At 47.9% G+C, this 12,704-nt stretch overlaps 1 protein-coding gene across 2 annotated transcripts in view; it reads left to right on the top strand.

The window, feature by feature from the left end:
• The first annotated feature begins 2,099 nt into the window (after positions 1–2,099).
• The window catches only part of ARHGAP35 (Rho GTPase activating protein 35), a 144,164-nt gene continuing 133,559 nt past the window's right edge, over positions 2,100–12,704 (top strand). For both annotated transcript variants that reach the window (XM_039465872.2, XM_039465871.2), the window contains exon 1: positions 2,100–2,365. The gene's annotated coding sequence lies outside the window, so the exon portion shown is untranslated. The remainder of the gene's footprint in view (positions 2,366–12,704) is intronic.

Genomic DNA, 12,704 nt, shown 5'->3' with positions numbered 1-12,704 from the left:
GGCCAAGGCGGGCGGATCATCTGAGGTCAGGAGTTCAAGACCAGCCTGACCAACATGGTGAAACCCGGTCTTTAAAAAAAAAAAAGAAAAGAAAAAAAGAAAAAAGTGTGTGTGGTTTTTTTTTTTTTTTTTTTTTTTTTTTTTCCAGATGGAGTCTCCCTCTGTCGTCCAGTGGTGCGATCTTGGCTCACTGCAACCTCTGCTTCCCAGGTTCAAGCGATTCTCCTGCTTCAGGCTTTTGAGTAGCTGGGATTACAGGCGCCGGGTGCCATGCCCAGCTAATTTTTGTATTTTTAGTAGGGACTCGGTTGCACCATGTTGGCCAAGATGGTCTCGAACTCCTGACCTCAAGTGATCTGCAAGCCTGGGCCTCCGAAAGTGCTGGGATTACAGGCTTGAGCCAATGCACTTGACCCTAAAAGTGCTACATTTAAAAAAAGGTAAATGGAAACAACCTTTAATATAAAAAGCTTTAATGAGATAAACAAGCCCATGTAATTTTATCAACGCTTATAGAGTGCTTACTACATACAATCCATGATTTCCAGAGCTTTACAAAACATTATCTATTTAATTTTCACAGCAGCCCTACGAGGGAGGTACGATTATTATTATTTTGAGACAGAGTCTCGGTCTGTCACTCAGGCTGGAGTGCAGTGGAGCGATTTCGGTTCACTGCAACCTTTGTCTCCTGGATTCAAGCGATTCTCCTGCCTCAGCCTCCTGAGTAGCTGGGATTGCAGGCGTGCGCCACCACGCCCGGGTAATTTTTGTATTTTTAGTAAAGACGGGGTTTCACCATGTTGATCAGGCTGGTCTCGAACTCCTGACCTCGTGATCCACCCGCCTCTGTCTCCCAAAGTGCTGGGATTACAGGCGTGAGCCACAGCGCCCGGCCTATTATCCCATTTTAAAGATGAAGAGACTGATGGCAGATTTGCAAAATGTAATAGGAAACATCCTTTTTTCATGCATTCCACAGATATTGGCTTGACGCCCGGGAAGCTCATCTTCCAAGATCCGTACTTCCGGAGGAGTCCCAGAGGAACACCTCTTCAGTTCAGAGGAGTCAAGGGTGACAGCGGTGCCCTCTCCCATCACTACTATTTCCCCGTCAGGCGACCTAACTGACATTTGATTTGCAATTATTTGCACAATGCGAAGTGACAGGCTTGAGCTGCACACAGGACCAAGCCGTCTTCCCTCTCCTGGGGTATCAGACGATCATAGAACCAAAAACAAGTTGTATGCACGAGCGCGTTGCCTGCAGATTTTCTTCACTGCCAGGAGAAAGAGCACGCGCTCTCCAGCCCCGCCTCTTCTTCCAGGACGACGAATTGCGGGCCTCCGATTGGGGTGAGGCGGGCCACGCCTCCTCATAGTGTCCAATCAAGTCTCTCGCTGGGTGCGCTCCCTCCTTCTCAGCCCCGCCTCACCGCCCCACGTTACGTCGCTCCTTCTGGCCTCCTCCGTTATCCCGGGGGCTGCGGCTGGCGCGGCAAACCCACCTCCACTTGCTTCCCATTGGTTGGTCAGGTCCCGCGCGAGCGGGATCGCGCCCTTCGCCCCCCACCCCCAAAATCGGGCCATGCCTCTCTCCTTTGGCTTTCTCCAGGAGCCAGCGCGAGGCGGCAGGTCGGCTTCTTGAGGCGCGCGTAGGGACGCGCGCTGCTCTTGAGCGCCACTGCCTCCGCCCCGCGACAGCAGCCGCGCCGGCTGGCAGCCCCCCGCGCACGCGCGCTCGCCCATCCTGCTCCCTCTGCTCGTTTGCAGGTTGCCTCGCGCTCCGTCTGGCTACGGCGGCCGCCGCAGTAGCGGCATTTTTGGGGGCGCACGCGCACTGCACCGTCCGCGGCCGTTCCTGGCCCCAGGCAGCGGCGGTGGCACTGGGTCCCTCGGGTGCGCGCGCGCTCTGACCTCTCCCCATTGCCTCGCGCTGGTTGTCCCTTCGCGGCGCGCGCTCAGGGGCCGTTATCCTCCTGCAACGGTCCCCGGGCCGCGCACGCGCAGTAAGGAGGGGGCGCGCGCGCGGGAGCGACCGTCGCAGGAAGGAGGCGCCGCCGCCGCCATTGCGAGGGAGGGAGGGAGCGAGCGAGGCTGGTCCGCCCTCCCCCTGGTTCCCGCCCCTCCCCCCTTCCCCTCCCCGCCCCCCGCCCCGAGGGAGAGCCGCGGCGCGGCGGGAGGAGGAGGTGGAGGAGGCGGAGGAGGGAGCCCGCGAGGGAGGGTCCGCCCGGCCCCCCGCCGCCGGAGCCGCCGCCGCCGCCTCGGCCGCTGCTGGACTAGGAGCAGGGGAACATGGCGCCGGGGCCCCCGTCGCCGCTGCCGGGATCCTTGAGGCCGGGGCCGCGCTGAGGGCGCCCAGCTGGTGAGTGCGCGAGCTCGCGGGCCCCGGGCGGCGAGGCCGGGCGCCGCCCCGCTGCGGGGTCCAGGGGGAGGCGGGGACGGCGGGGCCCGGAGCCCGCGAACAATGGAGGAGCTGGAGGGGGAGGGGAGGAGCGGCCCCCCAGTCCCCCGGGCCCCGCGGTCCCGGACGCTTCGCGCGTCGGCCCGGCCCGTGGGGCCCTCCTGCCCTTTGGACTTGCCCCTGCCCGCCCAGCTTTGCTGTCCCCGCCGCCGCCCCCACCCCCGACCCGTTGGGATCTCGGTGTCTGCCTCGCAGCCTCCCCGACTTCAGCCAGCCGGCTCCCAATTCTGCGCCCCCCTTCTCTTTTCCGCCCCTCCGTGATGCCCTTCGCTCTTCCCGGGCTCTGCACTGGCACCCACCTTCTCCTCACTGACCATTCTGCATCCCTTAATTGTGGCTACCACTTTCGAGATCCTCGACCCTTCTGCCTCTTCTCGATTCTGTTCTCAACACCCTTCACATCTGTCCTCGGCCCCTTCTTTGACCTACCTGCTATGCTATTATTACTGTCTCAGAATCTGTTGTACCTTGGGAGCTGTCCCTTTAGGACCTGCGGTTCTAACCCCTTGGAGATCCATCAGAGACCACTGTTCGGCTAAGCACTGCCAGGTCTTCCCCTTGGACTTAATCCCCTTCCCTCGTGGGCCCTACTGCTCGCATTTCTGTTTCTGCCCTCTCAGCGTGCTGCACCCCGGAATGCCCCTCGGCTGCCTTTCTGACCCGTCCGTGCCCCAGTGCAGTCCCTGGATCCCCTCGGACTTGGCTGCACCGTGCTTGCCGCCTCCACTCTCAGCCCTTGCTCCCGTTTGCCATTCAGACCCTGTCCTCTCTTCCGCACCTTTCTGCCTCTCAGCTCTGCCCCTTGCCGGACCTCAGATCTTGCTGCGTTCCCCTCACCTGCTTGCTTTCTGACTTTGCCTTCCCGGGGAGCAGCCTCCTCCCCCTTCTCTGACTCTGCGGGTCTTCCATTTCTGCCATTCACTTAACTGATCTCTCCCCAACTCAGCCTGCCTTCAGTTTCAGCCCCAGTGTTCTCTTGGAGGTTTCCTCTCCTCCCCACCTCCTTTTTGGCACTCCTCTGAGCTGCTGCATTCATTTGCTTCTCTCCTTTCTTTGGCCTGTCTCTCCTTCAGTTCTCTGCCTAAAAACTGCTTCCTGTCCCCTTTGCCTCAAGCCCTCTCCTCCCCGTTTTGGCCCTTAGCCGTGCGTGCCCTTTAATCTCAATGTAGCCCTGGTAACTCTCGGGCTGGTCCCCCATCCCCTTCCCGTTCTGCATCTCACAGACCTGCCTACCCACCCCCAACCTTTTTGCACCTGCACTTTCTCCTCTTGTTTTATTAAAAATTCTGTTCCATACTCTTTATTTAGTGTTTGCCTCCCCAGCTCTGCCCCTTTCGGAGCTGTCCACTTGCCCGCACATTTTTAGATCCTTTTTTCACTTCTGTATTGCCGGAGCGGTCCTTTAACACTGGGTTTCTTGTCACCGTGTCCCCCCTCTGTTCTCTCCCAAGTCTTGAGTTTTCCACATGGCATTCTCTTCCCCTCACCATTTTGATTCAGCCCTCAACCTTCACTGTCTGCTTTATTTGCCCACCCTCCACTGCCCTGCCTTTTCTTGAGTTCTTACTCTAATTCTGACATTAAGATGTCTTCTTAATCATCCTTTCCTATGTATCCCCCCGCCCCCCCCCACCGCCCTTTTGGGGCTGCCTCAGCGCTGTGATAGATTCTGACTCCCCTTTGATATCCCTTTTCCAATTCTGTTCCTCCTTGACTTGTTACCTTCCTCACCTTTTTTTTCTTTCCCCTTGTATCCTGCCAGACTCCTCTTCCCGTGTAGTTGCTATCAGACCTGCTTCTCACCACCCGTTGCCCACCCAGTCCTCATTGAGCACTTCCCCTTTCAGGCTTGTCTTTCTCTGTTCTCCAGCCCTCCGCTGCAGAGGCCAAGGGGCCAGATTGAGCCTTAGGTTCTCCAGGCTCTGAGATTGCAGATTTTCTCTCTGCACCCTAACCCTGAGGGTTCTATCCCCGGGGATCTTGGAAGAGCTGGGTAAATAGGTGAGGGTTGGTTGATTGTTACTGCTCTCTGGAGTCTGGGATGGTCTCCCCCATTTCTCCCACTTCTGCCAGGGTTGGTAGTGTGGAGGGAGGTCGCTCTGTTTCCATTGCCCCATTTTCTTTCCTCTGCTCTGTTTGCTCTCCCCCTTCCGTTCTCTGGGCTTTGCAGCTTTGTGTCCTTTGGAAAAGGGGAATGCAGCTGTTCACAGATCTTTCTACTCGTTCTCACTTTCCCTCTTTCCTTCTCTGAGCCGTTGCATCCAGTACCCTCTCTCCCCTTCCACCTCTTAAGCCAGCACCCCAGGAGTGTACTTTTTTATTTTTTATTTTTTCTTCCCAGTTACCAAGTCATTTTGTTTCTCCTCTGCTGGGGAAATGCCAGTATGCCAGTTCCCAAATTCTCCAGATCCCGCCAGGGGTTAGGACCACACTTGGACCTAGGGGGAAGCCACTTGCCTTCCCTAATGGCTTCTGGTTTACAGCGTGGCCTTGGGGGAGGGGATGGGAAGGTGGGCTTATTTCTTTTCCACCTCTGCCCATGGGAAGGCTCCAGTGTACTGGTCTTCAAAATGGTGAGGGCTTGGGTTTGGAAAGCACTTTGCGGTTGTTTGTTGAAAGAGAGAGTGCCAAGTGTCACTCAGATTTCTGCCCGCTGGTATTGCAGGCACTCCCTGCCACAGGAGCTGAGTGCCTCTGGGCAGATCCGTGCTAGATTCTGGGGCTCACTGGTGTACAAGGGGTGTGTGGGTGGGCCCTGACGTTCCTTAAGCTTTTTGAGTGACCTGATTTGGTAGAGTTAGAAAGGGGTGCCAGGAACTGGCGGAGGTGATTGGATTTTTAGTCTTAATATCTGAGAAATTTGTCTTAGCTACTATTCCTGAGCTATTTTCTTTACTGACTATATGGTTGGGCTGGGGTTTAGGAAGTTCATTCAGGTCACTCAAAAAAGCCCAGCTCATGTAGGAAGTTCATTCAGGGGTAGAGGTGGTTTTTACAGAAAATCCATCTAACCATTTTCTTCCTTAACTTGGGAGAGGGGATCTTTTGTATATTCTAGGTTTATTTATTTTATTTCTTAAGTAAATCAAAAGCCTGATTTTTTTTCCCCCTGCTGTGGCTGAGGGCAATTGTATATTAAAGTACCCATCCAGCTGTGAAGGAGCATTTACTGGAAGGACTTTCTTAACTGAGCTATGATCAAACTTTGTTTATTTTAGCACTTATTTAGAAATGATTCTGTGTGGACACATTTGAAATAAAAAGCATTCACTGTCATATACAGAGTTGGACCATTCACTCATCAAATGCTAGGGCATTTGTATATGAGACAGTGAAGAGGGCTGATAGTAGATCTCTGTGGCTCCTTGAACTTTTTAAAATGTTTCTGACAGAATCTGGTAATTTTAATAATCTGTGTATAGCATGGGCTTTCACCATTATTGACTTACCAAAGATTTTTGGTTCATTTTCGTTGGTGAATCTCTAGCCTTGTGTATCATGATTAATTCTCTGAATTTATCTTAGTGTTTGTGTAACCCATGTTGATATCAATAGCTGTTTTTTATTCTTAATGTGGAAGTGACAGATAATTAAGAATAAAAACAACGGTGTATGCAGTACTGCTTAAATGTGTGTCCCAGAGTTTTAGTATCATTGGCAACATAAAAAGGTCCTGCATGCCCTAAGCCTAAGTTTACATAATAGGGGAGAAAGGAGGCAGAAGAAAGAGCTGATTTTTCTACCTAAACTGGTAACTGGTGTTCTTAAAGACTGTCAGATTTCTCTGAGGTTAGCAGAGGCCCCAGCCCCAGCGTTGACATTTGCTTTCCTGATGGATTGGATGCTACAGAAGTGTGAGGTGGTATTGTTGGCCTTCTGGCACAGTTAATGTGCCATTTGGAGTAGGGGGCTGGAGCAGGAGATGGCGGTAGACAACTGCTTTCAACGTAGTAACATGTTTTCAAGGGCTCTTGCCCTGCCTAGAAAATCTTTGTAAAGACTTTTAGAAACTGATCTGATCAAAGTTCCTCACTTCCATCATCTTGTTTTCAACCAATCTTTTTTTGGCCATGTCTTCTCCCCCACCCCCCGCCCTTTTACTTGCCCCCCATTTTCCTTGGCGTGATGACGGTCGACGCATTTAGGATAATGACAAATCAGAAAATATTCATTCTTCTTAATTCAGATGAGAAGAAGTTGGAAGAAGTTGTCCATGTGCAGATTCATGGGCAGATCCATGGCCCTGATGGTGACTTTTGGCAAAGGACGCAGCCTGGGAGAGGGTGAGGGCTGCACAGGTGACAGTACACCATAGCCTAATAGATGTTTGGTGAGTCTGCATGTGAGGAGGTGATGCGTCAGGTCAATATAGCTGGAGATTGAAAAGGTGGGAGTGGTGATTCTTCTCCATCTAGTCTGGTCTGCTTCTCATCTTTGGTCCACTGTGGTCTCCTGAGAGGTATTAGACCCCCATCAGCGTCTTCCTGTGATCTGCTATGACTATTGTGAGTCATCACCTGGCAGTCTAAACAGTGTCTTGATTTACACAGTCATCGTGGCTTTTTTGTTTTTTTGAGATGGAGTTTCTCTCTTGTCACCCAGGTTGGAGTACAGTGGCGCGATCTTGGCTCACTGCAACCTCCGCTTCCCAGGTTCAAGCAATTCTCCTCCCTCAGTCTCCTGAGTACCTGGGATTAGAGGCATGTGTCACCACTCCAACCTAATTTTTGTATTTTTAATAGAGATATGGTTTCACAATGTTGGCCAGGCTGGTCTTGAACTCCTGATCTCAAGTGATCCACCTGCCTCAGCCTCCCAAAGTGCTGAGCTTACAGGTGTGAACTAGTGTGCCTGGCCTGTTTTTTACTTTTTAAAAAAATTTTCTTATTATTCATCACAGCACTATCCATGTAGTCCATTTGGTAAAATTGCTTTTTCATGATATATGAAATAGGTTAAATTGAGATTCTTTGAGTGAAGAGAGAAGGTGACTAGCAGACGTACCTCCTTTGATGCCTTGGTTCATTGGAACTCAGTGTGAAAATCAGTGCCTAGTCCAGCCTCCTCATTTACAGATGGAGAAATGGAAGGCTGGTATAGGGCATTGTGACAGGCTTCCTGCCACAGCAAAGTGCTAGACTTAACATAAGGGCAGGGACCTGCCTTCTGATCTAGCCCTTGTTCTAATTAGTTAGAACCTTGAACAAATTGCTTTACCTCTCTGGGCTTTATCTTCCTACTCTGAAGTCTAGTGTGCTGTCCAGGTCTGATTGTAGATGCTTGTTGTTCTGGGTCACTTACCAAGTTAGAGCTGGGACTTGGGACTAAGCTCCTGTTGCTGCTGCTGTTTGATTCCTCCCTCACCTGCCAAGCCCTACTGCCTGTCGTCAAGTCCTGTAACCCAGAGTCTGGATAGGGTGCTCTTTCCCCGGGAGATGCAGTAATATGAACTGAATTACCTTTGTTGTATACTTTTTCAGATATAAAATAAACACTACCTGTTTTTCAAGCATTCACATGGAAATTACTTTATAATTTAGGAGGATGGGGTTATCCAGATTATATTAGCTGCATAGCTAAAACCATATACCTCTTTTAAAAACAATATGGAATTTTTCAAGCTGAGTCATTGTTGACCTAGGCTTTCAAATAGCAATGGTCTGAATAGCACTTGTATTGCTGGTATTAAGAAATGCAAACAAATAATTCATGTTCATCTTCCCAAAAGTTTATTTCTGTTTAACATTTTATACAACGCTTTATCAGGCTTCATCTTTGAAGAATTCTTGAAGATAACTTTTGGCATCTGTCAATCCAATTTTCATTTATTTGCTTCCCTGCTATAGAGAAATCCTATGAAGTTGATATGTTAGCAGAGAACCAGATACTTTCAGCCATGAAGCATCATTACAGGAAAGTAAGATTTATTTCAGTTGAAAATAGCCAGACTTGCCTGTCTCTCTCATCTTCCTTTATTGAAACAAACATTTTCTTTTTATGCACTTTGCAGCAGTTGTGACTGTTGTATTCTATATCTGTAGGTATTTCCTGCCTCTTTTGCTCTCCTAATATCTCTGCATTCTTACTTGGAAGATGTCCTTGTCCTGGACACTGTATTAAATCAGTGATTGAATTTGAACAGTTGAGAGGCAGCTCCTGTGATGTAAAGACCATTGAAAAAACCTGGGTCCTAGCCCTCGCCCTGCCATTTACTAGCTGTGTGACTAGCCAAATCATTTTCATTTCTCTGGACTGCAGTTCCTTCATTTGAAAAATGAAGGGATTATACTGGTTGGTTCCCATTCTGCCTTATTTTGTGGCTAATACTTGATTGTCATCTCTCTCTAGATAGTAAACTCCTGAGGATGAGGAGTCTCTCTTTGATTTCCCACCACACCTAGCAAAACACCTTGTACTTGGTAGGCCCCCATTACATCCGTGTTGATAGAAGATAAGCAGGTGCCAAAGTCTTTTTTTTTTTTTTTTTTTTTTTTTTTGACATGTTTGTACCAACTGTAGTGGCCATTTGCAGGCTTTAAATGCTTAGAGGGCATGATTTCCTGGTCAGCCTTTTAAAAAAAATTACTTATTTTTATTTATTTTTTCCCCCAGGACAAAGTCTGGCTCTGTCGTCCAGGCTGGAGTACAGTGGTGCAATCTCATCTCACTGCAACCTCCACCTCCTGGGTTCTAGCAATTCTCGTGCCTCAGCCTCCCGAGTAGCTGGGATTAAAGGCACATGCCCACCATGCCCATCTAATTTTTATATTTTTAGTAGAGACAGGGTTTTGCCGTGTTGGCCAGGCTGGCCTTGAACTCCTGACCTCAGGTGATCCACCCGCCTCAGCCTCCTAAAGTGCTAGGATTACAGGCGTAAGCCACCATGCCTGGCCCTGGTCAGCCTTTAATCTGCATACTTCTTGATCATGATGACACAGTTAATAAGTAGTAAAGCAGTGTTAAGAATCCAGATCTGTCTGATTTCAAAGTTTGTGTTTAATTGCCTACATTGCCTCTCTCAGTATAAGAATAAGCATAGTTCATCACCTTAAGGAGTTTCTAGTCAGTTGTAAACAATTTACTATATAGGGTGAAGGGAAGTACATGTTGAATAGCCTCTTCTGGTTAATGTCTGGCTTCTTGGGACACAGTCCTGTATTAATAGTCTTGAAGATTTTCATACTCAGAGATTTGAGCACACAGTAGGTTCCATATCACAGTATTTTGGAAAGAATCTATGCCACAAGTACTGGCTTGCCTTTTAGCCAGTATTTTGGAAAAGTTAAGCATTTTATTTCTGACCTGGATTCAAACACAGGTGTAACAAAACTAGGTGTAAGTAAACTAGTCTAACAGGAAGAAGATAGAGATGTTTGGTCATGTAATGACTGCTTCAATCTACATTTTTTTCAGCAAGTAGAAAAGTATTTGGGTAGCTACAGATTGAGAGATTTTCTTTAGGCAACTAAAAATATATAGATAGAATATATTCAACTACAATTTGTCAATTTACAATTTAAAAATAATTTTAAAAAGAAACATACAGATAGAAATACATTTTTCCTCTTGAGTTATTTATGTGGAGCTCACTGTGATACTTTTTTTTTTTTTTTTGAGATGTAGTCTTGCTGTGTCACTCAGGCTGGAGTGCAGTGGCGCAATCTCAGCTCACTGCAACGTCTGTCTCCCAGGTTTAAGTGATTCTCTTGCCTCAGCCTCCCAAGTAGATGGGATTACAGGCACTGCCACCACGCCTGGCTAGTTTTTTGTATTTTTAGTAGAGATGGGGTTTCACCATGTTGGCCAGGCTGATCTCGAACTCCTGACCTCATGTGATCCACCCACCTTGGCTTCCCAAAGTGCTGGGATTACAGGTGTGACCACCAAGCTGGCCATGATACTTTATTTTAGTAACTTTTTGCATTAAAAAAAAGTTAGTGTAAAAGTATGCTGGTTAGTTACAGCTAATAGCCTCCTGAGGTGTATATATATACTTGGCCAGGCATGGTGGCTCACGCCTATAATCTTTGGGAGGCCAAGGTGGACAGATCATCTAAACAACTAACCCCCAGAGGTTAAGGCTCCAGTGAGCCATGATTGCGCCGCTGCAGTCCTGCCTGGGCAATGTCATAAGACCTTGTCTCAAAAAAAAAAAAAAAATTATATATATGTGTGTGTATATGTGTGTACATCTCTATATATATTTGCATTGTGTGCGTGTGTGTGTGTGTGTGTGTGTGTGTAATTTCATTGTACTTATTCCCCATTTTCATTTAAAAAAAGGTCAAAACTGTGACTTTATCTTTTGCAGCCTGCACTACTTAGGAATGAGACAAAGGAAAATGATTACCATTAATTGCTATGGGCAATTAAAAAGAGTTCTTTGTTCAGTAACAAATTGATTGTGTACAAATGAAAGTCAGCACTGCATTAATACAAGATTATTAGATTCTTGAAATCTGTATCTTCTGCTAGAGTAGCTTTCACTTCAAGGGAATTATTTCACTGGGAATAGCATACCTAAATGATTGGTGATAAAATGTATCATTAGGTCCTTATTTTTCAAAAATGCCTGTTAACTTTGTAGGTTAGAGGCTGGTGGATGCTCCTTTCATGTAACCTTTTTAATGGCCTGAAATCACTGTATAATTTTTTTTTTTTTTTTTTTTTTGAGATGGAGTTTCGCTCTTGTTACCCAGGCTGGAGTGCAATGGCACGATCTCGGCTCACCACAACCTCCGCCTCCTGGGTTCAGGCAATTCTCCTGCCTCAGCTTCCTGAGTAGCTGGGATTATAGGCACGCGCCACCATGCCCAGCTAATTTTTTGTATTTTTAGTAGAGACGGGGTTTCACCATGTTGACCAGGTTGGTCTCAATCTCTCGACCTTGTGATCCACCCGCCTCGGCCTCCCAAAGTGCTGGGAGCCACCGCGCCCGGCCCACTGTATAATTTTTTTAATGCTGCCAACATAGAAGAAATTTCTTCCTCTGATTGGTCAGTCAGTTGAGGAATGTAGATAAAATCTTTGATAAATGAGGAAAAAGGGAAAAAGACTCCTGACTGCTGTGAAGTGGATCTTGGCTGTTGGCATGTACCTAGTAGTAGTCACTCAATAACCACAAAGCCTTAAAAAATAGCAGCATTAGCTAAAGCAGTTGTGATTTGGTCTTATGTATATACAAGGTATATACATATTCTTCCGTATAAATCCTCTTTTAAGTTTTTTCTTAGAAAATCAAGGTATAGCCGGGCACGGTGGCTCATCCTGTAATCCTAGCACTTTGGGAGGCTGAGGCGGGTGGATCATGAGGTCAGGGGTTCAAGACCAGCCTGACCAACATGGTGAAACCCCATCTCTACTTAAAAAAAATAGAAAAATTAGGCAGGCATGGTGGCTCACACCTGTAATCCCAGCTACTTGGGAGGCTGAGGCAGGAGAATTGCTTGAACCCAGGAGGTGGAGGTTGCGTTGAGCCAAGAGCATGCCATTGCCCTCCAGCCTGGGTGACAGAGAAGACTCTGTCTCAAAAGAAAAAAAAAAAAGAAAATTAAGGTATAGACTGGCAACAGTGGCTCACATCTGTAATCCCAGCACTGTGGAAGGCTGAGGCAGAGGATCGGCCGAGGTCGAGAGTTCAAGACCAGCCTGACCAACATGGAGAAATCCTGTCTGTATTAAAAATACAAAATTAGCTCGGTGTGGTGGTGCATGCCTGTAATCCCAGGTACTCGGGAGACTGAGGCAGGAGATCACTTGAACCGGTTATGGTGAGCCGAGATCATGCCATTGCATTCCAGACTGGGCGACAAGAAGGAAACTCCATCTCAAAAAAAAATTAAGGTATAATCTACATTCTAGATCTACATAAGTCTTAATGTACATTTCTGAATTTTTTGCACGTTGTTCAGCCGCTTTTTCATGTGAAGGGGCATAATTCCCTTTCTTATGTAGTTCTTACTACACTGAAAATTATTTGAGAGTCTCTGTATACGGCACTTCAATTATTACTTTCTGTTTAATATATAAATGTGAACATGCAGGATATTTCTTTTTTTTTTTTTTTTTTTTGAGACGGAGTTTCACTCTTGTTACCCAGGCTGGAGTGCAATGGCGCGATCTCCGCTCACCGCAACCTCCGCCTCCTGGGTTCAGGCAATTCTCCTGCCTCAGCCTCCTGAGCAGCTGGGATTACAGGCACGCACCACCATGCCCAGCTAACTTTTTTGTATTTTTAGTA

The sequence above is a fragment of the Saimiri boliviensis genome, chromosome 14 (genome assembly GCF_048565385.1).
Source record: "Saimiri boliviensis isolate mSaiBol1 chromosome 14, mSaiBol1.pri, whole genome shotgun sequence".
NCBI classification, from domain to species: Eukaryota; Metazoa; Chordata; class Mammalia; order Primates; family Cebidae; genus Saimiri; species Saimiri boliviensis.
Note: the sequence above shows the minus strand (reverse complement) of the source record. Positions and strands in the feature narration are given on the sequence as shown.